The sequence below is a fragment of the Colobus angolensis genome, unplaced genomic scaffold (genome assembly GCF_000951035.1).
Source record: "Colobus angolensis palliatus isolate OR3802 unplaced genomic scaffold, Cang.pa_1.0 Scaffold332, whole genome shotgun sequence".
Taxonomy (NCBI): Eukaryota; Metazoa; Chordata; class Mammalia; order Primates; family Cercopithecidae; genus Colobus; species Colobus angolensis.
The window spans coordinates 732325-757120 of NW_012116622.1; positions in this window are offsets into that span (position 1 = coordinate 732325).

Here is a 24796-nt window from a genome sequence, read left to right on the forward strand (position 1 = left end):
AGGGCAGGCAGATCATCTGAGGTTGGGAGTTCGAGACCAGCCTGACCAACATGGAGAAACCCCGTCTCTACTAAAAATACAAAACTAGCCAGGTGTGGTGATGCATGCCTATAATACCATTTACTCAGGAAGGCTGAGGCAGGAGAATCGCTTGAACCCGGGCAGCGGAGGTTGCGGTTAGCCAAGATCATGCCATTGCACTCCAGCCTAGGCAACAAGAGAGAAACTTGATCTCAAAAAACAAATGAACAAACAAAAACACACCATCACTCTCTGACTATTCTGTCATGCCAACTTTGTCATAAATTAAACATCCATGAATATATGTTCAATTTCTGGTGTTGCCTTTTAGTTTCCTTGGTGTATTTGTCTATCTTTTCTCCAGTGCTACCATGTCTCATTGTGGCTTTTTAATATATCGTTCTGTTCAATAGGGTAATTTCTCCCACTCTGTGTATCTTTGAGTATCAAGTATTCACTGTTCTTGGCCCTTTGACTTTGTATATACACTTCAGAATAATTGTTAATTTCCACTGTAAAATCCCTGCTGGGACTTTTATCTAGTTCATATTGAATCTATAGATCAATTTAGAGACAATTGGCATTTTATAATGTTAAGTCTTCCTATGCCTAAGCATATGTATCACTTAATTTTCTCTCATTAATTTTTCATAGATTGTTCTAGAGATGTCTTATATACCTTTCATTAGATTTAGTTCTCAGAATGTAATATTATTTATGATGTTATAAATAACATTGATTCAAATTACATTTTAATTTTCTTTTATAAAGAAGCTGATTTTTGTATATTTGTATATTCATTCTAGTTAAATTAAAATATTTGATATTTAAGTTTTAAAATATATAATCATATTACCTATGGATATTGACTGTTTTATTCCTTTTCAATTTTTCTTTGAGTTTTTCTTACTTGATGTACTAACTAGGATTTGATAATGTTGAAGATTTTTGGTGATAGCTGGAAACCTTGTCTTATTCCTCATCTCAGAGGGAAACCTTTCAACATTTCCTCATTAAGTATAATTTCTGCAGATATATGCTTACATATATAGTAGATATGTATTATTTGTGGATTTTAATTTTCTTGCAAATTATCCTACTAGCAAAAAATTTATTTGTAACCCCCAAATCAATACTCTGTGCACTTTTATGGTCATTCAGAGACATACTCAGTGTTATGAGAAACTTAAGTCACCGAATACCCATCTTCCCAGCTAAGGTTGAACGAGGTGATTCTCTGACTTCTTTTCAGCTCTCATACTGTAAAGAGTACCTTTTTGTGCAGTCTATTTAGTGCCACGTTTTCCAAATTTTTATGTTTTTTTGTTGGGTGAGTTCACATTTAATGTGGCCACCAAGTATAGTGAAATGCTATCTATTGTTACTAAACACAAGAAGGCTGTAATGTGGCTTACAGAAAAAGAAAATACTTGCATAGGCTTCATTTAAGCCTGAGTTGCAGTGCTATTATCTATTACTTCAATGGTAGCTACAATATATCCTATTTATATCATGGTAGTGCTGAGTTCAGGTTATATACATTCCCTCCTGCCAATATTCAGGAGTGATAATGCTGTGTCTTCTGTTGCTGTGTCTTCTTGCAATGTCTTTGTAGAATTTTAAGACCAAGGCTATGCTAGTCATCAGAAATAGTTGATGGCCAGGTATGGTGGCTCATGCATATAATCCTGGCACTTTGGGAGGACAAGATGGGAGGATTTCTTGAGGCCAGGAGTTCAAGACCAGCCTTGGCAACATAGGCAAACCCTGTTCTTATTTTTAAAAATAAAATAAAAATTAGCTGGGCATAGTGGTACACATCTGTAGTCCCAGCTACTTGGAAGGCTGAGTTAGGAGGATTGCTTGAGCCCAGAAATTAGAGACTGCAATGATCTATAATTGTGGCACTGCACATTAGCCTGGGTGACAGAATGCGACCCTCTTTCTTAAAAATAAAAATGTTGGTAGGTATTCTTTTTTCCAGTTCCCTGGATTAATCAAAATTGACCAGACTATTCTCCATTAAACATTTTCAGAATCTCATAGATTACACACACACACACACACATACACACACACAGGCAAACACAGACATACTATTCCTCTTTAATAAAAAATCTTCTGGCCTGCAATCCCTATCCTGTATACGGAAAAGTCAGCTCAATTGTAGAGATTTGCCTTTCAGAAATTCAAGCTTTGTTGATTCTTTCTTTGTTAATCTATTATTTGTGTGATTTTAAAAAATTAGTTTCCCCTCTTCTTTTATAACATAGACTTTACATTATTAAGTTTTCCTTTAAGTACTGATATAGTTGCATCCCACAAGTTTTCATATACATTTCCATTATTATTTACTCAAAATATTATCTCAATTTTATTATACTTCCTTTTTTGGCCCAGTGATTATTTAGAAATGTACTTATTAATGCCTGAATACCTGAGGATTTCCTACTTGTAATTTTGTTGTTGATTTGCAGCATAATTATATTATTATCAGAGGACATACTCATGATTTCAGCCCCAGGAATTTGGGAGTTTTACTCTTTCTTAATCCATACATTATCTTTAAGCACTGGGAAAGTGGAGAAATTTAAACTAGTAATTCAAGGACTCCTTCAGAATCAAACTCTTAATCTGGTTGTTGACTCTGTTAGTCTACAGATACAAGAGATGAGAGATTTACCCTATCATTGATAAAAACTGACCATTTCCTGGGGTAGACCCCTGGGTCACTATAGCATTCGGATCTGGTTTGCCTACATTGAAGAAGATAACGATGACTTCAAAAGGCTAGCTTGACAGGGGATATCCATGCATGCCTCCAGATCCATAAATGGAGTAGATTCTGTCAGGCTCAAGCAGAGGCAGATTAAAAAGTCAAAATAGAGTGAGCATGCTTTTTATTTATGTGAATATGTCTTAATTATATTAAGTGGAAACATGCTATTGTGTCAGTATTGTTCTTTCTCCTGTATTTTTCCCTTTAGCATGCAAGCATGTAGTTATTTTTCTCGTATCTTTATCCTATTCTGCCTCCACTTCATTTTTCTACTGTCATTTTTTTTCTCATTTTAATGCTCAATAGAGTTGCGTATACTGAGTCTCTACTTGTCTCTATTCTCATTTAAGTGCACCTAGTCAGGCTTACATGCTGCTGCCCACCACCACATGAAACTGTCCAGGGTTCAGTGACCTCCATGTGGCTATTAATAGTGATCAGATATCACCATTTATCAATTTTGTACTACCAACATTATCTGGCAACCTCCTTACATAATTTTTACTTGAGGTATTGGATTGAATAGTGCCCTCCGAAAACTTGTGTCTACCTGCAATTTCAGCATGTGACCTTATTTGCAAATAGGATATTTTTAGGTGTCATTATCTAAAATTAGATCATCCTGGATTAGTACGGTCCCTAACCAATAACTGGTGTCCTCATAAGAAGAGAAAACATATACAGGGTCACACTCAGAGACAAGATGGCCATGTAAATACATAGGCAGAAATAGGAGTGATAGAGATTAAGAAACTCACGAAATTCTTGCAATCACCAGAACTAGGAAAAGACGTGAAGGAATCTTCTCTCAGAGACTTTAGAGCAAACACACCTCTGCTGACAACTTGGTTTTAGATTTCTTGCCTCCAGAACTGTGAGAAAATAAACTTTTGTTTTTTTTTAGGCCACCAAGTTTGTGGTGCTTTCTTAGGGAAGCCCTAGGAAACCAACATGCTTGCATCTAGGACCTCATAGCCTCTGGTGTTCATAGCCCATTGGCCTTTCCTAAGTTTCTTTGGTTGGTCCTTCTTCTTACCCCTGATCTCTTAACATGGTGCTCTAGGCCTGCTCCATGACCATTTTTAACAATCTACACTCATGTCTTTTGTGACTTTACCAGTCCCATGACTTCCAAAAAGATGTGTTCCCTGAAAACTCCCAAATGTGCATTTGCCACATGGAACACCCTAATCTCAAGTCTCACATTGACATTGATCAGCTTCCCAATTGACATCTCCACTGGTATTTCTAGTAGACATCTCATATTTAGTACGACTCACCAAACAACAAACAATAACAAATACCTTTGCTCCCCTTCATGACCTGAGATTTATCTTCACTTTTTATCATCTCAATTAGTAGCAAGTCCATCCTTTTACTTGCTCATTCAAAAAGTTTGGAATCTTCCTGTATGCCTCACTTGTTTTTCATCAGAAAATCCTTTGTGCTTTGTGTTCAAAATGTATTGAGGACTGCATTTACTGTTCATCACCTCCCTTGGTAGCATAGCACCATCGTCATCAAGTAGGGTTATTGCTAGAGCCTCCTAACTGCCCTCCTTCATCTGTTCTTGCTCCTCCCCTTCAGTCTATTCTGAATGCATTAGACAAAGGGATCCTGTTCAAACACAGGTTCCATTGTATCAATCTGAGGGCCTAACTATCCCATGGATATTCATCTTGTTCAGAGTAAAAATTAAAGTCCCCATTAAAGCCTAAAGCTCTGTATGGTCTGACTTCCACTATCTTGCTCTTCTCCTCTCCTACTACCCAGAACCCCTGACCCACTCACTCCAACCATGTGAAGCTCCTCATTTTTCCTTCAATACTAAACACAGTCTTTTCTTCCAGTACTTTACATTGTCTATATTTTGGGCCTAAAATGCTTTTCATATAAATATTCTCATGGCTTGCTTCTCACCTTGTTTAATTCTTTGCTCAAATGTCTGTCTTTCAATAAATTTTACTCTATGCTTTTAAAATGACAATCTCCATCATCTGGCACTCACTGTCATCATTTTTTGCTTATTTTTTTCCCGAAGAATTTATCATATTAAGGTTCTAATATGGTACCTAATCTATTTATGCACTTTTTAATGTGTGTCTTCTTTGACCAGGAATGTAAACTCCATGAAGTCTTTATCCACAACACCAAACATATGACTGGCACACAATAAGTTATTTGACAGATCAATTAATGAAGAGGTGATTAGGTTCTACCAGTCAGATGCACTTGTGGAGGATTTAATTTGGAACTGAAGAAAACGAGATGAGAGATGTACTGTGGGGCATCCATTTTAAATGTAATTCTTAAATCAGTTTCAATATTTTCCATTATTTGGAACTGAAACCTGATAGATATGCATGTACATTTATAAGAAAAGACTACTTTATAGGCATATTCTATGCATTGACTATTATACACTCATTTTCTTTCATTTTAATTTTTAAAATAAAAAACTAATTTTCATTTTCATTTTTATTTCAAGTATAGAAATTATTTTTATAAGTAGTTATTAGGTACCTATTTTATTTCAGGCACTCTTCAAAATAAACAATATAATGGTGTAATAAAAAGAGCCATAGGCATCAATTGAGCAATAACTATCATACTTTGATAATTACCCTCACGTACATACAAACATACATAGATGCACACACACACACACACACACAATCTCATTTAATCTTTACAGCAACTCAGTAAAATATGTATTATTGTTCTCAATATATAGAATAGGAAATTGAGACTCCAGAGGATAATTAACTTTTTGAAGTTCACACAAGTGATTACAAGAAGATTTGAACTACCATTTGTCTAAATCCAATACCTTCTCTAATTACGTAATGCTGCCTCAAAGAGTTTATAAATAGGAGGAAAGACATAACTAAATAATTATTATTAATTGTTAAAATATTGTAGCATTTACATTCATTATACTAGAATAGCAAAAATATTTTCTATGTTTTGTGGTAATTTCCCAGGCATTTATGAAGTAGGGACCTGGAATTGAATAGACTCCTAAAGGAAAGACAGAAGTTTGAAAGAGCAAGAAGAGTGGATATGAATCCAGACAGAAGAAGAGAACAGCAAATATTTGAAAGAGCTTAAGACGTACTCCTCAAGGTGAAAAACTCTATTTTATACATATAGCATAATGTTATATCTATTATGTACATGTCAGTGATGAAAAAAATTGTTGAGTATGAAAATAGGAAATTACAATATAAATAACACCTAACATGGAAGACTGACTTACAGTATAATAAATACTTTACATGGATGATGCCATTTAATCCCCACAATAATCAAAGAAAGCAGAAATCTTTATGAAGGCCATTTTTAAGATGAGAAAATTGAAACACAGAAACATTACAAATCTTGACTAAAACTGTAAAACTTGCTAAAGCTACAAAGCTACTGGCATGAGGAACTCGTACTTAAACCTAGTAATATCGCCCTAAAGCTCAGACACTTAACCACTATATAATTATCTATCTGTCTCTTTCCCTTCCTGTCTGTCTCCCCAGTCATACAGGTCTCACAGGTAATTTAATCAGAATTGAAAGTTATTTCTTTTTATTTTTACTTCCTGGGTAATGAAATTTCCTTATGTGTTTGAAATTCTGCGTTCTATGGGTGAGATACTTGCTTTTGCAGAACTTTGAAAGTTAAGTTGTAAGGAGATGTCTGACATTCAGCCAATCAGAGGTTTTGCACATATTTTTTGCACTTCAGTGGGTGATCTAAAGACTAAACTACAGTTTAGGTTTGTATTTGTGTCATCATTATGGAAAGTTGCAGTTTGCATGGTGCACTGAGTGGTGCTGGCAGTGACATCAGGATCCTGGAGCTGTGCTGGAAGTGGAGTGACAGGCAGTGTCCAGGGTAAGCATTGGTGGTGGCTTGCAACAACCAGTGTCCAGCAATAACCATGCCTCTGGTCTATTTGTTTGCTTGACTTGATTGTGGTTCTGATGCTGAGCTCACTTAACTGTTTTTCCTTTTTTCTTCTTTCTTTGTTTTTTGGTGTGTGTATTTCTCTTTTCCCTTTCCTTTTCCTTTCGAAATGGAGTTTCGCTCTTATCACCCAGGCTGGAGTGCAGTGGTGCGATCTCTTCTCACTGCAACCTCCACCTCCTGAGTTCAAACAATTCTCCTGCCTCAGCCTCCTGAGCAGCCAGAATTACAAGCATGTGTCACCACACCCAGCTAAATTTTGTAGTTTTAATAGTGACAGGGTTTCACCATGTTGGTCAGGCTGGTCTCGAACTCCTGACCTCAGGTGATCCGCCACTGCCTTGGCCTCCCAAAGTGCTGGGATTACCGGCATGAGCAACCTCGCCTAGCCATTTTTTTAAAAGCCACTTCTGACTTCTGGGCTTTGTTTTCTGGCATTTCCACTTCCTTATATCCATTTATCAAATATTATTATTATTATTTTTCTTAAATTAGCTAAATCCTTGCACATTTGAGCATGAAAATACATTCTGTAGGCAGAAAATTCTCATCCAAATTCCTTGAACGTTATCTAAACCTTACATACATTTTCTCCACATCATCTTTCAGCAGGAATAAATTGGATAGAACTTGGTTTTATCCATGAATATGTAGAAGTGATTTTTCTAAAACTGCTACAAATAGGAATGATTTTGTTGATGTTTTACTCCTGGTTTTCATAAGCTAACACTGAGAGCACAAAAGAATTTTATTTAGGTAAGATTGGTCAATGATTTGAGGCCTGAGACATTAAATATTAATAATTCAGAAATTTATTCTACTTCTGAGCAAGCATCTTTATTGATCATAAGCATTACAAAAAGAGTTAGGGTATAAAAAATGCATGTAGTCAGAGAAATAGTGTGCTTAGGGATGCTTAAATTATTGTAGACCTTTTCAGAAGTCATGTGGTTTTGTATTAAATAGGAATGCAGTGATAAAATAGTGTGATAAAAAGTTTAGCCCAGCAATGCTATAGAAAGTGTACAACAAACGAAGAAGAAAACAAAATTGGTTGCAAAATCTTTTAAGGATGAAAGAGTACAAATTAGAAACAATTATTCAGCTAGAGAACCCTTATCATGCTTTTGAAAGAATATAGCATGTTGAAGTGAGGGACCTAGCTATTATTTCTGTGGACTAAAAGAGGCTATACTAAGTTTTTTATCTCTTATCTGTATTCTGAGGGTATACACTCTGTATTTTTTTTAAACATATAAATTGTTGAATTTGCAGCTGGCTTGCTAATTTAGCTCCAGTTTTAGTTTCTTTGCAAGATCAAATTACCTTGGTGTTTGTAGAACAGTAATTAAAAATTATGTTTTGTGATTTACATAAGACTGAATAAACTCATTTTACTGACCTGTCCTAATCGGCTCCAATTTTTCTTTCTGCTAGTAAAGGGGTTAGTGGGTTGGTAGTATGTTTATTGCTCTACTATAATTTCAACAACCTAATCTTATTTAAAGAGACAAATAATTAATGTTTGTATGCACCTATGTATTGATTCTTAATGGGCTATATTCAGTAGGGTTAAAGCAAGAAACAGGTTAATTATTTCTATGTTCAACTCTGGTTTCTTTCATTTGAAATAACAATATCTACTTTGGGTATTAGAAAGTCTATTTTAGTTTAAGCCAAGATTTTAAACTTTTTTTTTTTTTTTTCTCTTCTCTCTACGTAATTTCTGATTTGAAGTTCAGGAGAAAGAAGAGTTGTTTGGTTTGTTCTTTTTTTCACTTTTGTTCTTCTTAGGTCTTTGCTTTATAACTTAAGTAAAATATGGAGTTGTGAAGGGGAGGAAAAGTAATAAAGAAAAACAAAAAAGGAAGACCCGCTTCCTCAGCTGTTCAAGCATCACAATTTATCTTTGGTGATTTATTTGGAAATCTTCTTGCAGGGACCTTGTCCCTTAAAAGCTTCATGACCTTGCTTTCTAACAAGCTTCATGAACAACTCTCCAGATACCTTCATGCTCCTTGTTAATTCCTTTCCCCTCAGCAGTGTCCTATGGCCTCTTTCTATTGGGAAGCCCATGGCAAGAGGACAAACCTACAGTGCCACTTAGCCCACAGGGAAACTCACGCACCTGAGGCACTGCTTGTCCATCGAGTGCCAATGAGGCCTCCTCCAGCAAACCTCCAGCTCTGCTCTGTAACTTAATTTACGTTCAAAAGATCTTGGGGATATACGTGAGATTCTCTCAAGAACTCACTCATGCTTATTCAGATTGATGCAAACAAATAGCAGCTCAGCAAGTAGATAGCCGGGGGTGAAATGCCTGTCTTCCTTCTTGCAAACAGTCTCCATATTTATGATCTGATTTCTTGGAGCCTCTCTACTTAGCTGGCATTAGAAAGAAGTACTATACTTTTCTCCTACAAGGATTGCCATAGTTTTTTAGTAACTGTTCTAAGCATATGACATGTATGTTGGGATTTTGCAGAGATCCAATAATAATTTATCTCTGTTCCTTGTGTGAGATATGAACCAATTGAGAAATATGACCAAGAAACAGAAAGATGAGAGTCTAAATTAAACTTTTTAAAATTACAGAACCAAGGTTGATGTGAGAAGCAAATGGGTCATTCTAATACCTATTTTTGAACCCTAGAATAAGACCAATGTACTAATATGGTTATGGAGCTTTGGACTGGGTTACTCCACAGGTGATGCTGTTACCTAGAGAAGCAAAAGAAGGTGTGTGCTCTCAGAGGGTATTCACTTCTCCAAAAGGAACAAGGTGGGAACTGAGCTCAGTATATTGAATTGAGTAAATGGGCAAAGAGAGACCAGGAGTGAGCCAGAACTAAGTATCCTCTTGGAAGAAATCATCAGAGGAGGAAAGAAACGTTCTTCTTAGTGATGAATTAATTATTTTGTCTCCAAAAATGACAAGAAAAGTTTAGCAATTTATATATGGTAAGGCAGGTGATATTGTAGGAATATGCATGGGATACTATGTTACTTTAGAGCATCTATTCTAGACCAAGAATGAAGGTAGTAAGATTATAATGACATAATATTTAACTGTGTTATAATTGTCTAAAGATAAAAATGTTATAATTATCTTAAAAAATTAAAGTATTTTATGCAAGACATATTTTATAGCTGAAGAAACCAAAACTTAGACAGGTTAACTTTGCCAAGTATCAACATTGAATTCGAACCGCGCTTCAAATTCAGATTGGTCTGATTCCAAAACCTATGATTTTGGGTTTTCTGAAATGATGCTTCTACTGAATTTTAAAGGGTAAGTAGGCGTAGTTAACTAGACTGCAAAGGTGAGAGAGGAAACTACAGTAAAAATAGTGTATCTTTTAGCTTCTGTTATGTAACAAACCATGTCTTAACTTACTAGTTTGAAACAAAGGTCAGTAAACTATGGCAACAGTATTTTTACTGGAACTGTAAATCATGTTTAAGTAAAGTTTTATTGGCATACAGTCATATCCATACATTTATCTATCATCTATGGCTGTTTTCTTGCTACAATTACAAAGCTGAATGCTTGAGAGAGAGATCATATGATTCACAAAGTCAAAAATATTGTTATATGGCACTTTCCAGAAGCCTAGATTAAAAAAAAAAACAAACAAACAAAAAAAAACACATCTTTGTTATTTCTCAGAGATCTTTGGGTTAGTTGGATGTTTCTTTTGGTCTGAGTCGGCTCATCTAGGGCTGCATAGACAAAGACAGTCCCCTATATAGTGCTTAGCAGTAGACAGAATGGCTGTTCCTAGAAAGTCTTCAGCCAAGGAGTCTGGTCTTCGCTCCATGTGGTATCATCCTCTAGTAGATATACCTTGGTTTTTTCCCATGCAACAACTTCATGACTCCAAACAGCAGAGATGTCCCAATGTACAAGCATATTTCAAGTCTCAGCGCATTTAGTAACACCCATTAACTAACGCAATGGCTTACAAGGAACAGAATGAGCATTCTGATAAACCACAGTCAGACTCCATCGAGAATGGGAACACATGGCCTTTCATGAGTCAACAGTAGCTCTTGTGGTCTGAGAGTAGTTCTAGTCATTCAACAGCACAGCTTATCCCTTCTCAAGAAAATATTACCTCCTTGACTTAGCTTGCCATTTAGTGATTCTTTTCTACCCATTTGTGTTTTCTGCTCACCTTCTGCCATTTTTTTCCCTATTTCTCTCATGGCTTGAATTTACCCATTCTTTTTTTTTTTGATCCCTTATAACTTGTACTGCTTTTATCTTTAAAACCCTCCATTTTTATTTTTTACTCTATTTATAAATCTTCTGGAAATCACACTTAAGCCTTCTTAAGAGGGTTTAAGATTTAGTTAGCCAGATGCGGTTTGGTTAAGATTTTTTTTTTTTTTTTTGGTCAGAGTTCTTACATAAGGACATGTCATAGCTAACAGTTGGCCTCTAGATTGCTACCCTGGGCCAGATAATGGAAGCCTATAGTTAAAGAAGTTAAATAAAAAAAAAAAAAGCAAAACATCCTGCCCCCACAAAACTTTACCTATTAATCTTTTTAGGAGTAATGTCTCAGAAAGATCTTGTTCCATAAATAAGTAATTTCCAACAAATATGTCATAAATACCTTTTAAGTGTGCCAAGATATTGAAACCCTCAGACTGGAGTGCACCAAGGCGGGCCCTGGGAAAATTAGAATTCTTGGTTGGTTGTCTCTGTCCCACTGACAGTTTCTCCATTTACCCTAATGAGTTTACAAGTATTGCCATATTTATATGTGCTATTTCATGAAAAATAATAGCAAACACAGGTTTTGTGCTTCGCTCTGCTTTCTCTGCTCAACTAGGGTATCCAAAGCTGCATAGCTTTCAAGAACAGATTCTTTAATGTATAGTTTCCACAACAGTTTTTTTTTTCTTTTGACTTTTTGTAGCATTTCTAATATTTGCCATCCCATTTAAATCTTTTTTGTTGTTGTTGTTATGTTTCTCCATTGTGTCACTGAATTATATATGTCATTGCTATATTTCAATCAAAATATTTTATTTCTGCAAGGGAAATGCAAGTATGGAGAAATGAAGAACGTTTGTTCTATTTATTTTTGTCTTTGTCATGGCACTTATTATAGTATTGGGCACAGGGTAAATATTTACTTTTTTTTAAATGATAGAATTAAGCTTGAAAAAGGATGGAGTACTACACATTTTGCAGATAATAAGGAACTTTCTGTAAATACAACATTATATACTGGCAATAATTTGACTAACTGCAATCTGAAAAATTGTAAGTCATGTAAGAAAATGAATAAATGTCTCAAAGGAAACAAACAAGAATTTCTACATGTCTTCATTCTAGGATACAATAGCTATCAAATTCTCATAGCACTTCTTGGATTTCAGTTTAAGAAGGTGGTACCCAATGACAAAATGATTCTAGTAGCATATTTAGTTCTTAGGTTGATTTCTACTTCATTATGGAAAGACTTGTTTAGAGGTGACACTGTGACATGGAAGGCATTGCATCTAATCACAATCAAATTAACATTGGATCATTTACTGCTGATAATCTCACTTGGGCAACCATTGTCAATCAAGTTTCTCTGAGGTTTGTTCATGTTTAACAATTCATATTTAACAATTCATATTTTAACAATTCATATTTCACAGTTGTGATTTTATGGCTATGAAATGTAATTCCCAAATGCCCAGACTACATGATCTCGAAACTAAGTAGGATATGAAAAATCACTCAATTCTGTGGCTAGAGCTACAATATTTAGTTTGAAAAAAAATATGCATGTAGGCTGATTTTGAAATATGAAGACGACAAAGGAAGTCTCTACTCTCAGGAGTCTGACTTGAAGTTAGGCAGACACTATAAATGTAAGTATTTCTTTTACACTGAGCAAGTACTTGGTAGGAGAAAAACAGTTGGTACAGAAGCCAAGATCATTGTAGGAAATGTCAGAACACTTAAATCTTTTACTTCTCTGTTGTTGTGTGTCCCAGCCTGGAAGCCTGATGAAAACCCCAGGACATATGTTTTCTCTTCTCTATACTCTGAAATAGCATGGCTGCTATGATGACGGTAACCTTTCTGTGATAGGAATTCTTAACTTAGGCCCACAGACAGGTTTGATATATCAAAGAAATACATAGAGTTATTTACATAAATTTGTCTGTGGGGAAAATTATGCATTTTTACTGAGAAAAAGTTCATATATTATGCAGAAGTCTCTGAATTAAGCAGGTTAAAAACAACACTTTATGTAAGTACTGTCCAATATGAATATAATGAGAGTTACAAATGCAAACCACATATTTAATTTTGCATTTTCTAGTTGCCATGCTATAAAAGTGTAAAGGCTGGTAAAATTAATTTCAATAGTTATTTAATTTACCCCAGTATGTCTAAAACATAGTTTCAATATATGTCATGCATCACTTAATGACAGGGATATATTCTGAGAAATGCATTGTTAGGTAATTTCATCTTTGTGCAAACAACAGAGAGTGTCCAGAGAGAAAGGAATGCTACAAAGAGCAGGAACTCTAGAGATCAACAGAGGATTCTCCTCAAGTATTCAGCTGAGTGTTGACAAGCTCATGCATGCACAGTAATTGTATCAGCCCTGAGAAGGAAACACATCAGACTCGATTAGTAGAGGAAACAGTGACTAGTGATTAAACAGGACTGGGACAAGTGCCTGTTCCAAAGAGAATTAAGAAATTCATGATTCCTGTAGGTAGAGAACACAGGTGCCTGCCTTAGTAAGGAGAATGTAACCTTACACTAAATGTTACACTGTTCTTGACTTATAAAAATTAGCAAGACATATAAGAATCAAACTCTAGAATACTTTTTAAAAAGAATATTAAATATCTGTTATCTAAATTGCAAAATCCTTAACGTTTAGCATTTATTTAAAAATTACTCTGCAAGCTGAAAAGTAAGAAAATGAAAACACTATTCAGGAGGAAATTTAGACAAAATGAATTCAAAACTGACACAGATTTTAAAGGATGAGGATATTACCATAGTTATAACATGGAATAGTTATTATGACAGGGAAGATACTAAAAAATATACAAATCAAATTTCAGAGATAAAGACTAAAATGGCCGTAGTGAAGAATGCAGGGTTTGTTGTTGTTGTTTCTTTGTTTGTTTGTTTTGAGACGGAGTCTTGCTCTGTCGCCCAGGCTGGAGTGCAGTGGTGCGATCTCGGCTCATTGCAAGCTCCGCCTCCCGGATTCACGCCATTCTCCTGCCTCAGCCTCCGAAGTAGCTGGGACAGGTGCCTGCCACCTGCTATTTTTTTTTTTTTTTTTTTTGTATTTTTAGAGATGGGGTTTCGCCGTCTTAGCCGGGATAGTCTCAATCTCCTGACCTCGTGATCCGCCCGACTCGCCCTCCCAAAGTGCTGGGATTACAGGCGTGAGCCACCACGCCCGGCCTTTTTTCCAAGATGGCAGATTACAGGCTTTTAGTATGCCCTGGCCACTTGGAGATAGCAAAATAATGCATAAAAATCAACTCTGTGACCTTTAATTCAAGAAGACAAACAGGAAACCACCGCAATTGTGAAACACATCCCAGATCCTGGGAAAAAGAAGGTGGGCAAACTGTCGCAGTGATGGTGTCTGGCTGATAAAAGTGAGTGAAGCGCCAATTGGTGAGACTGGCAGAGAGCTTACCTATGTGACTCACTTTTGCACTGAGCAACCCAGGACAAGGGAGAGGACTTTGTTTCTCCAAAGCCCTGGAGCTAACCTGGGGAAAAAGTTGGAGAAACAGAGAGAGAGACACTGGGAAAAGTTACAGGCATCTTCCGAGACCCGGGACCGAGAGCAGGATACCATTTTTAATTCAGATACGTAAAATGTCAGTCACTCTTCAGTAACCCAGCAGTGTGGCTACACAGATATTTTAATCTCGAACCAGAGTTTGGAGTGCTTGCTGTCGAGTGGGATGGGGGCATCCACAGACGGAACTGTGGGAAATTCCTCAGTAGTAGGTGCTGGATTTGTGCCCTCCCCCATCACAAGCCTGAGGCTGGAGAAGAGCTGCTACTGCTGCAGTTTCTTCTAGCTGGTGACATGAAGCCATGGCCAGCTTGGTGGCTTGTGTCACTGCTGGGTATCCCAGCCTTCACGCCTGAGATCATGGTATGTTAAGGCCCTATCTGCTCCATGCCCAGGCACATCTCCAGACATTTGGAGCATCTGCTCATCTGGTATGTCAGCAGACTTACCCGCCCCTCTCTACCTGTGCGTAGACCATGGTACAGTAGAGCTTTCTGTACTCTATCCCAGGCAGATCTCCAGGCATTTAGAGCACCCACTCACTTAAAACCACAGCCTGAGACACTCTAGCCTTCCTGTACAGAGACTGTGGTGAAGGAAAGCCTTCTGTACTTCACACCTAAGCAGATCTTCAGGCATCTGGAGAACTCACTCTCCTGGATTAGGTGTTTAGATGACCCCCATACTAATGCAGAAAACTTGGAGTCAAGGAGGTTTCTTAGTGCCACACTTAGGCATATGTCTTGGCACTTTGTGACTGAAACTGGATTCTCCCCTTGTGCTGGTGCTTGTGCCTGCCAATGGGGGACTTGTAGGTGGGCCCGCCCAGAGAAGCGCCACCCAACTTGGCTCCCTCCCCTGAGGTTGAGCATGGAGCTCAACCCACTTTGCAACCCAATGATTAGCTCATTGCCTCACGAAATGAGAGCTTCTCCTAGTAAATAAGGATCAAGTACATACTCAGCCATGTTGGCCACAGCTAGCTCTTACTCATAAACATCTATGAGCTTGTTAGTTAAACTGCAAAGCCCAATAAAAATCCTGCTGACAAAATTGCATAGGGCTATAGAAGCAAAATCCAAAGACCCTGCCCAGCATTCTCTATAATCACACCCTCTGTTGGGGATGGGGTGTGGAGGGAAAGGGAAGGAAAGTAAAAGAGAAAATGATGATAATACAGAAAAGGAAAGAAACGGTCAGGTACAGTGGCTCATGCCTATAATCCCAACACTTTGGGAGGCCAAGGCAGGCAAATCACCTGAAGATGGGAGTTTGAGACCAGCCTGACCAACATGAAGAAAACTTGTCTCTAGTGAAAACACAAAATTAGCCGGCATGGTGGCGCATGCCTGTAATCCCAGCTATTCAGGAAGGCTGAGGCAGGAGAATCGTTTGAACCTGGGAGACAGAGGTTGCAGTGAGCTGAGATTATGCCATTGCACTCCAGCCTGGGCAACAAGAGCAAAACTCCATCTCAAAAGAAAAAACAAAATTATCTGCTTCAAAATAATTACAGAAATTAGAAGTGTTAGCATCTCCCAATGAAAGGCACCAATGCAAGAATTCTGGCACCATGAAAAACATAAATGTAGTGATACCACTAAAGGATTTCATGAGCTCTCCAGCAATGATCCCTAACAAAAATGGAAACTTAGAAGTGACAAATAAGGAATTCAATGCATGGATTACAAGGAAGATCAATGAGATTCCTTAAAAATAAATTAGAGCTTCTGGAATTGAAAAACTCAAAGAATTTTAAAATACACTCAAAAGCTTTATCAATATACTTGATCAAGTAGAAGAAAGAGGTTCAGAGCTTGAAGACCAGTGTTTTGAAGTAATCCAGTGAGACAAAAATAATGTTTTTTAAAATAAATAGTCTTCACAAAATATGGGATTATGTAAAGTGACCAAAGCTACATACTACAGGCATTCCTGAGCAAGAAGGAAAAAAAATAAACAACCTGGAAAACATATTGGAGTGAATAATTCAGAAAATTTCCCTAATCTTAGAAAGGTAGATATTGAGCTAAAAGAAATCCAGGGAACACTTAAAAGATGCTTTATAAAATTAACATCACCAAGAGAGATAGTTACCAAACTTTCCAAAATCAATGCTAAAGAAAAATTCTTAAAGGCAGTTAGAGAAAAGAAAGTCTGATCTTCTCATTAGAAGCCTTACAAGCTAGGAGAGATTGGAGGCCTGTTCCGCATTCTGAAAGAAAAGAAATCCAACTGAACTTTATATCCTGCCAAACTAAGCTTCATAAGTGAAGGAGAAAAAAAAAAAAAAAATTTAAAATAAGTAAGCACTATGGAAATTTGTTAAAACTAGACCAAACTTACAAGAGCTTCTTAAGGGAATTCTTAACATGGAAAAAAAAGAAAAATATCTGCTACCACAAAAGCACACTTAAGTATATAACCCATAGCCCCATAAAGCAACCACACAATAGAAATTACAAAGCAATCTGTTAAAAGCTTCCAGACAGAATCGAAACCTCACATATCAATAGCAACCATTAATATAAATGTTCTAAATGCCTCACTTAAAAAACACAGAGTGGAAAGTTGGATAAAAATAAGAACCATCCATCTGTTGTCTTCAGCAGACCCATCTCACATGTAATGACACCCATAGGCTCAAAGTAAAGAGTTGGAGAAAGACCTATCACACAAATGAAAGACAAAAAAAGAGCAGAGGGTCCTATTCTTATGTCAGATAAAACAGACTAAAAACCAACAACAGTAAAAAGGACAAAGGAGAGCATTATATAATGATAATGGGTTTAATTCAACAGGAAGACTTGACTATCTTAAATATATGGAAACCCAACACTGGAGCACATAGATTCATAAAACAAGTACTTGACCTATGAAAAGACAGCCACACAATAATAGTGGGGGATGTCAGCACCCCACTGACAGCATTAGACATATTATTGAGGCAGAATACTAACAAAAATCTCTCAAGTTCAACCCTTGACCAATTAGACATAATAGACATCTACAGAATACTCCACCCATCAGTCACATAATATACATTCTTCTCATCTACACATAAGACCTACTGTAAGATCAACCACATGCTCAGTTGTAAAACAAGTTTCAACAAGTTCCAAAAAATTGAAATCATACCAAACATACTCATATTATTACAGTGGAAGAAAAATGTAAATCAATATCAAGACGATCTCTCAAAACCACAGAATTATATGGAAATTAAGCAACTTGCTTCTGAGTGACTTTTGGGTAAAAAAATGAAATTAAGGCAGAAATCAAAATATCATTTGAAATTAATGAAAACAGAGATACAGTATATCAAAATCTCTGGGATGCAGCTAAAACAGTGTAAAGGGAAAGGTTTACAGTGTTAAAGCCTACATCAAAGTGTTAGAAAGATCTTGTATTAGCAATTTACTATCACACCTCTAGGATCTAGAAATACACAAACAAACTAACACCAAAGCTAGCAGAAAAATATTAACTAAAATCAGAGCAGAACTAAATGAAATTGATACTCCAAAATCCATACAAAAAATCTACACAATCAAAAATTCATTTCTGGAAGGATAAACAAGATCAATAGACTACTAATCAGATAACAAAGAAAACAGGAAAAAATCCAAATAAACGCAATCAGAAACAAAAGTGACATTACAACCAATACCGTAGAAATACAGAAGATCTTGAGAGACTATTACAAACAGCTCTCTGCAGACAAATCAGAAAATCTAGAGGAAATACATAAATTCCTGGAAACATACAACCTCCCAAGATTGAATCAGGAGAATTTGAAACCCTGAACAGACAAATATCAAGTTCTGAAATTGAATCAATAATTTAAAAACCCTACCATCTGAAAAAAGCCCCCTACCATACAGATTTATAGCCAAATCCTACCAGATGTACAGTGAAGATTGGTGCCATTCTACTGAAACTATTCCCAAAAGTCAAGGAGGAGAGACTTCTTTCCAATTCATTCTACAAAGCCAGCCTCACCCTGATATTAAAACCTGGCAAAGACATGTTGAAAAAGAAAACTACAAGCCAATATTCCTGATGGCAATAGACACAAAAATCCCCAATAAAATACTAGCAAACCAAATCCAGAAGCACATGAAAAGTTGATTTGCCAGGATCAAGTAGGCTTCATTCCTTAGACACAAGGTTGGTTCAACAAAACAAAATCTATAAACGTAATTTACCACGTAAACAACTAGAAACAAAAATCATATCATTTCTATAGATGTGAAAAATGCTTTTAATGAAATCCAACATCCTTTCGTGGTAAAACTCATCAACAATCTAGGCATCAAGAAATAAACCTTGATATAATAAGAACCATCTATGACAAACCCGCAGCCAGCATCATACTAAAAGAGGAAAACCTGGAGGCATTCCCCTTAAAATCAGAAGCAAGAGAAGCGTGCTTACTCTCACCACTCCTATTCAACATATTATTGGAAGTCCTAGCCAGAGCAATTAAGCAAGAGAAAGAAAGAAAAAGAAATAAAAGGCACTAAAATAGGAAAAGAAGTCAAATTTTCTCCCTCCACCAATGATATAATTCTGAAATATCTGCCAAAAGGATCCTCGATCTGATAAAATACTTCAGTAAAGTTTCAGGATACAAAATCAATGGACAAAAATTAGTAGCATTTCCACACATTGAAGCCGAAAGCCACATAGAGAACATAAACCCATTTACAACTGTCACACACACAAAATAAAATACCTGGGAATATATCTAACCAATGAGTTGAAAAGTCTCTACAAGGAGAGCTACAAAACACTGCTGACAAAGAAATAATAGATGACACAAACAAATGATGGGTACATTGTGTCCCTGTACCACGTTTTCTTCATGCAATCCATGGCTGATGTGCACCTATGTTGATTCCATATCTTTTCTATTGTGAATAGTGCAGCGATAAACATATTAGTGTGTGTTTCTTTGTAATACAACAGTTTGCCAGAAGCAATGCGATCAGAGAGACAGTCGAGTAGTTGTTTAAAACACTAAAGGAAACACAAGAAAACCCAAACTGTTAACCTAGAATTTTTTACTCAGTGTAAGTATCTTCTAAAAACTAAGAAGATACAACTACCTTATTTTTTTCCCTCTACATACATTGAGACATACATTAGGCAGTGGTATAATATTTGGTTTAATAATGAAATATAACCTAGAAAACTAACGAGAATAAAATTATATTATAGTTACTCATTTAAAAACTATTTTCATTGTTTTAAATGAAAACAGTGTTCCTGATGTTCCAAGATCCCCTTTTTAAATCATCTTCATTTAGGGAACTTCATTTAGCAGGGTAGATGCATTGGTGATGATATATCTTATTTTTCTTCATCTGAGAATGTGTTGATTTCCACTGAAAAATACTTTTCTGGATATAAATTGAGGTTAACAGTGCTTGAAAAGTGTTGTGTCACATTGTAGGCTAAACTTGCTATTCTTTCACTACCTTCTTAATTTGGCAGTTTAGATTGTTGGTTTTACACATTTCTTTTTTTTAACTAACATGGGCATTTAACTAACATGGGCATTTAACACTATAAATTTCATTCTAAAAATTCAATAGCTGCTAACTCTAGAGCTTAATACTTTGTGTTTTCTGTACCTTTTAATTTAAAATGTCTTAATATTTTCCCTGTGATTGTATTTTTTATTTACAAGTTGTATAGAGTTCTGAGGATTAATTTACATATATTTTGGGATTTTCTAAATATTCCAGGGTTACTAATTATCAGTCTAACACCACTGCAGTCAGAAAACACATTCTGTATTATCTTTATCATTTGGAATTTTTGATACATATTGTATCATCCAGTATATGGTCTATCTGGTGGTGGTTCTGAAGTAGAATCGAAAGCAATGTGCATCCAGCTGAATTTTTCTGAATTCTCAGGCTTCCAGGGACGCTGCCTTATATCCATCAAGACCTGGAATACTTGAAAGTCATTCTCTGAGATTCTCTGTCTTGCTCCCAATTTTCAGCTGGCTTCAGCCTGGTACTTGAGAATGTTCTGTCTGCCTAAGGAGCTTCCTCAGCTCTTGCTTTATCTGGTCCTCACTTTACTACTTACATGCTCTCAGTAAAGGCCCATGGAAAACAATTGAGTGAGTGCAGAATTGCATGATGCGTTGGACTCACTGAGTTCCTATGATTTCATTTCTTATTCTACTTGTTCTCTTTATTTGTGAGGGAGGGACATACTTTTGCAACTTAAAAAAATTAGAAGTGAAAGTTCTCTCCTGGAATATCTTTTATGATTTCACTGTAATTCATGTCTTCTAAGAAGCCATATGTTTTTGCCTGCAGGCATAGTCACTCATGGTTATACCTCTAGGTATACTAGGAAAGATACAATTTAGCGATTTATTTACACTTGTCTCCTTTGCTTAACTGTATGCCCATCTAGGTTAGGCTCAGTATCTATTTCTCTTTTAAACCGTAGTATCTAACACAGTGTGTGAAACATCTGTTATGTTTTCTTATTTATTTTATTCTTTTGCCAAATCAGTATTAAAAAATAGTAGTGTGACTGTGACTGCCAGTGTCCTAAAAAACGGCACTGCTGAAATTGAACTTAGAAGAGTCTGACTGATCTAATGCTTTTACTCTGCTTATTAGAGAAATAATTAACTAATTTATGCTAATGTTGGACTATTAGGTAACAGACTCCTTAATGAGCTCAAGCTTTTAAAAACATTATTACTATTTTTTTTTTTAAGCATACTTAGGCCAGGTGTGGTGACTCACGCCTATAATCCCAGCACTTTGGGAGGCCGACACAGGCGAATCTTGAGGTCAGGAGTTTGAGACCTGTAGTCCCAGCTACTCAGGAGGCTGAGGCAGGAGAATCACTTAAACCTGGGAGGTGGAGGTTACAGTGAGCCGAGAATGTGCTACTGCACTCCAGTCTGTCCAACAGAGCAAGACTCCATCTTGGGGGAAACAAAGAAAACAAACAAACAAACAAAAAAAAAACGATACTTACGAGATTTGAAAGACTTGATACAAGATCTTTTAGTGACTTGCTATGTTGCATCCAGCTGGCCAAGTAACCTCCAACTCTTCATTAATAGACTGTAGATAATGAAAGATAGTCTTGGTAATTTTTTGAAAACATCTCAGGGTCTATAAAATTAAAGGACTTTCATGACATAGAAAATGTCATAGAAGTTTAAAATACTTTTTTCCTCTCCTTAACTTCTTCCACGCACTTTTTTTTTTTTTTTTTAATGAAAGATCAAGTGCTTTATTCTTTACTTCTTTACTTCTACTGACAATGTGATAAAACACTAGAACATTTTGAGTGATTCTCAGGTTTTTCCTTGAGGGTCTGACTTGCTGTTCAGGATGGCCATCAAAATGTTAACTTATTACTTCAGTCCTTATTGCAAAGGTAGTTATTTGTGGTGGTAATTTACTGTAAACTTTTTTTCTTGTTTTCCTATTATAGAACAACTGATCCTGTGTATGAGTAGGAAATTTGCCAACCATATTCAGTCTTATTTTTTACCTCAGTTTTACTCCCTGTAAGTCTTTCTAGTTCATGTGACCAATTCTCAACTTTGTTCTCATGTTACAGGAATTCTGCCCTATTCTTTTGTTTTTTGATATATTGTTATTCTGAGTAGTGGTTATTCCCAAAATAAATCCAATAATTTTTGACACTGTACCTCAGGAACAGAAGTTTTACCCCTTCCTTAGTTCTCTCAACTAGTATGTACTTGTAAAGAGACTGTTAACTAATTAATTAATTTATTTTCTGTGGGGTTGGTAGTAGACCAACTGTATTAGACCATTCTTGCATTGCCATAAAGAACAACCTGAGACTGGGTAATTTATTTTAAAAAAGAGATTTAATTGGCTCATGACTGCAGGCTTTATACAACGCATGGTGCTGACATATCCTTGTCTTCTGGTGAAGAGTCTGGGAACTTTCAGTCATGGCAGATGGTGAAATGGGAGCAGGTACTTCACAGGGCAAAAGCAGGAGCAAGCAAGAGATATAGATGGGGAGAGGCATGACACACTTTTAAATGACCAGATTTCACTAGAACTCACTATCACAAAAGAGCGTGCCACCCCCATGATCCAAGCACCTTCCACTATGCCTCTCCTCCAGTATTGGGGATTATAATTCAAAATAAGATTTTGGTGGGAACAAATAGTCAAACTATATCAGTCACCTTTGTCAATTCTGATTGTGTTTATTTAGATTTTCTCTTGTTTTTTTTTTTCTTTATTAGTCTAGCCAGCACTCTATTTATCTTATTTATTCTTTGAAGAAATAAACTTTTAGTTATGTTAATCTTTTGTATGGATTTTCGCATCTCAGTGTTCATTCAGTTCAGCTCTGACTTTGGTTATTTCTTTTCTTCTGCTAACTTTGGTATTCATTTGCTCTTGTTTTCTAGTTTTTCCAGATGTAATGTTAGTTTATAAATTTAAGATCTTTCTGATTTTTTGATGAAAGATAAATTTTCTTCTTAACACTGTTTTAGCTGTGTCCCAGAGATATTGGTATGTTGTATCCTTGTTTTCATTAGTTTAAAATAGTTTCTTGATTTTTTGCCTTAATTCCTTTCTTTTCTTTTTTTTTTTTTTTTTTTCCTTGCTATGTTGATGTTTTTTTTTTTTTTTTTTTTTTTTTTTTTTTTTTAGTAGAGACAGGGTTTCACTGTGTTAGCCAGGATGGTCTCAATCTCTTGACCTCCTGATCCTCCCACCTAGGCCTCCCAAAGTGCTGAGATTACAGGCATGAGCCACTGCACTCATCCTTGATCTTATTTTTTTTTATGATTATATTTTAATTTCTGGGGTACATGTGCAGAACATACAGGTTTGTAACATGGGTATACACGTACCATGGTGGTTTGCTGCACCCATCAACCCATCATCTACATTAAGTGTTTCTCCTAATGTTATCCCTCCCCTAGCCTCCAACCCCTTGACAGGCCCTGGTGTGTGATGTTCCCCTCTCTGTGTCCATGTGTTCTCATTGTTCAGCTCCCACTTATGAATGAGAATATGTGGTTTGGTTTTCTGTTCTTGTGATAGTTTGCTGAGAATGATACTTTTGAACCATGTTCTTGCTTGCAAAGGACATGAACTCATCCATTTTTATGGTGGCACGGTATTCCATGGTGTATATGTGCCACAATTTCTTTATCCAGTCTATCACTGATGTACATTTGGGTTGGTTCCAAGTCTTTGCTATTGTGAATAGTGCTGCAATAAACACACATATGCATGTGTCTTTATAGTAGAATGACTTTTAATCACTGGTCATTAGAGAAATACATATCAAAACCACAATGAGATACTATCTCATGCCAGTTAGAATGACAATCATTAAAAAGCCGGGAAACAACAGATGCTGGAGAGGATGTGGAGAAATAGGAACACTTTTGCACTGTTGGTGGGAGTGAAAATTAATTCAACCATTGTGGAAGACAGTGTGGTGATTCCTCAAGGATCTAAAACTACAAATATCATTTAACTTAATTTCATTATTTACTCAAAAGTAACTCTGGAACAGATTGTTTAATTTCCTTGTAATTCTATGGTTTTGAGAGATCTTTTTGGCATTGATTTCTTGAATTAGTGTGCTGTGATCCAATAGTGTGGTTGTTATAATATCTGGGGTATTTTTGAATTTGTTAAAAATTCATTTCTGTGTGACCATGTATTCAATCTTAGAGCATGTACTATGTGCAGAGAAGAAGAATGTGTATTCTGTTTTTATTGGGTGGAATCCTCTGCAGAGACCTGTTTGGTCTATTCAGTCAAGTGCTGAATTTAGTTTTCACATATCTTTGTTAGCTTTCTGACTTGATGATCGGTCTAATATGTCTGAGAGAAGTTGAAGTCTCCAACTATTATTTTGTGGTTATCTAAGTCTCTTCATACATCTCAAAGAACTTGTTTTATGGAACTGTGTGCTCCAGTGTTGAGTGCATATGTGTTTAGGACAGTTAATCTTCTTGAAGAAATAACCTCCCTGACCCCCTTTTTTGAGACAGAGTCTCACTTTCTCACCCAGGCTGGAGTGTAGTGGTACAATCATGGATCACTGTAGCCTCAACCTCCTGGACTCAGATGATCCTCCCATCTCAGCCTCCCAGATGAACTTCTTATCATTATGTAATGCCCTTCTTTGTCCTTTTTGAATATTGTTGGCTTAATGTCTCTTTTGTCTGAAATAA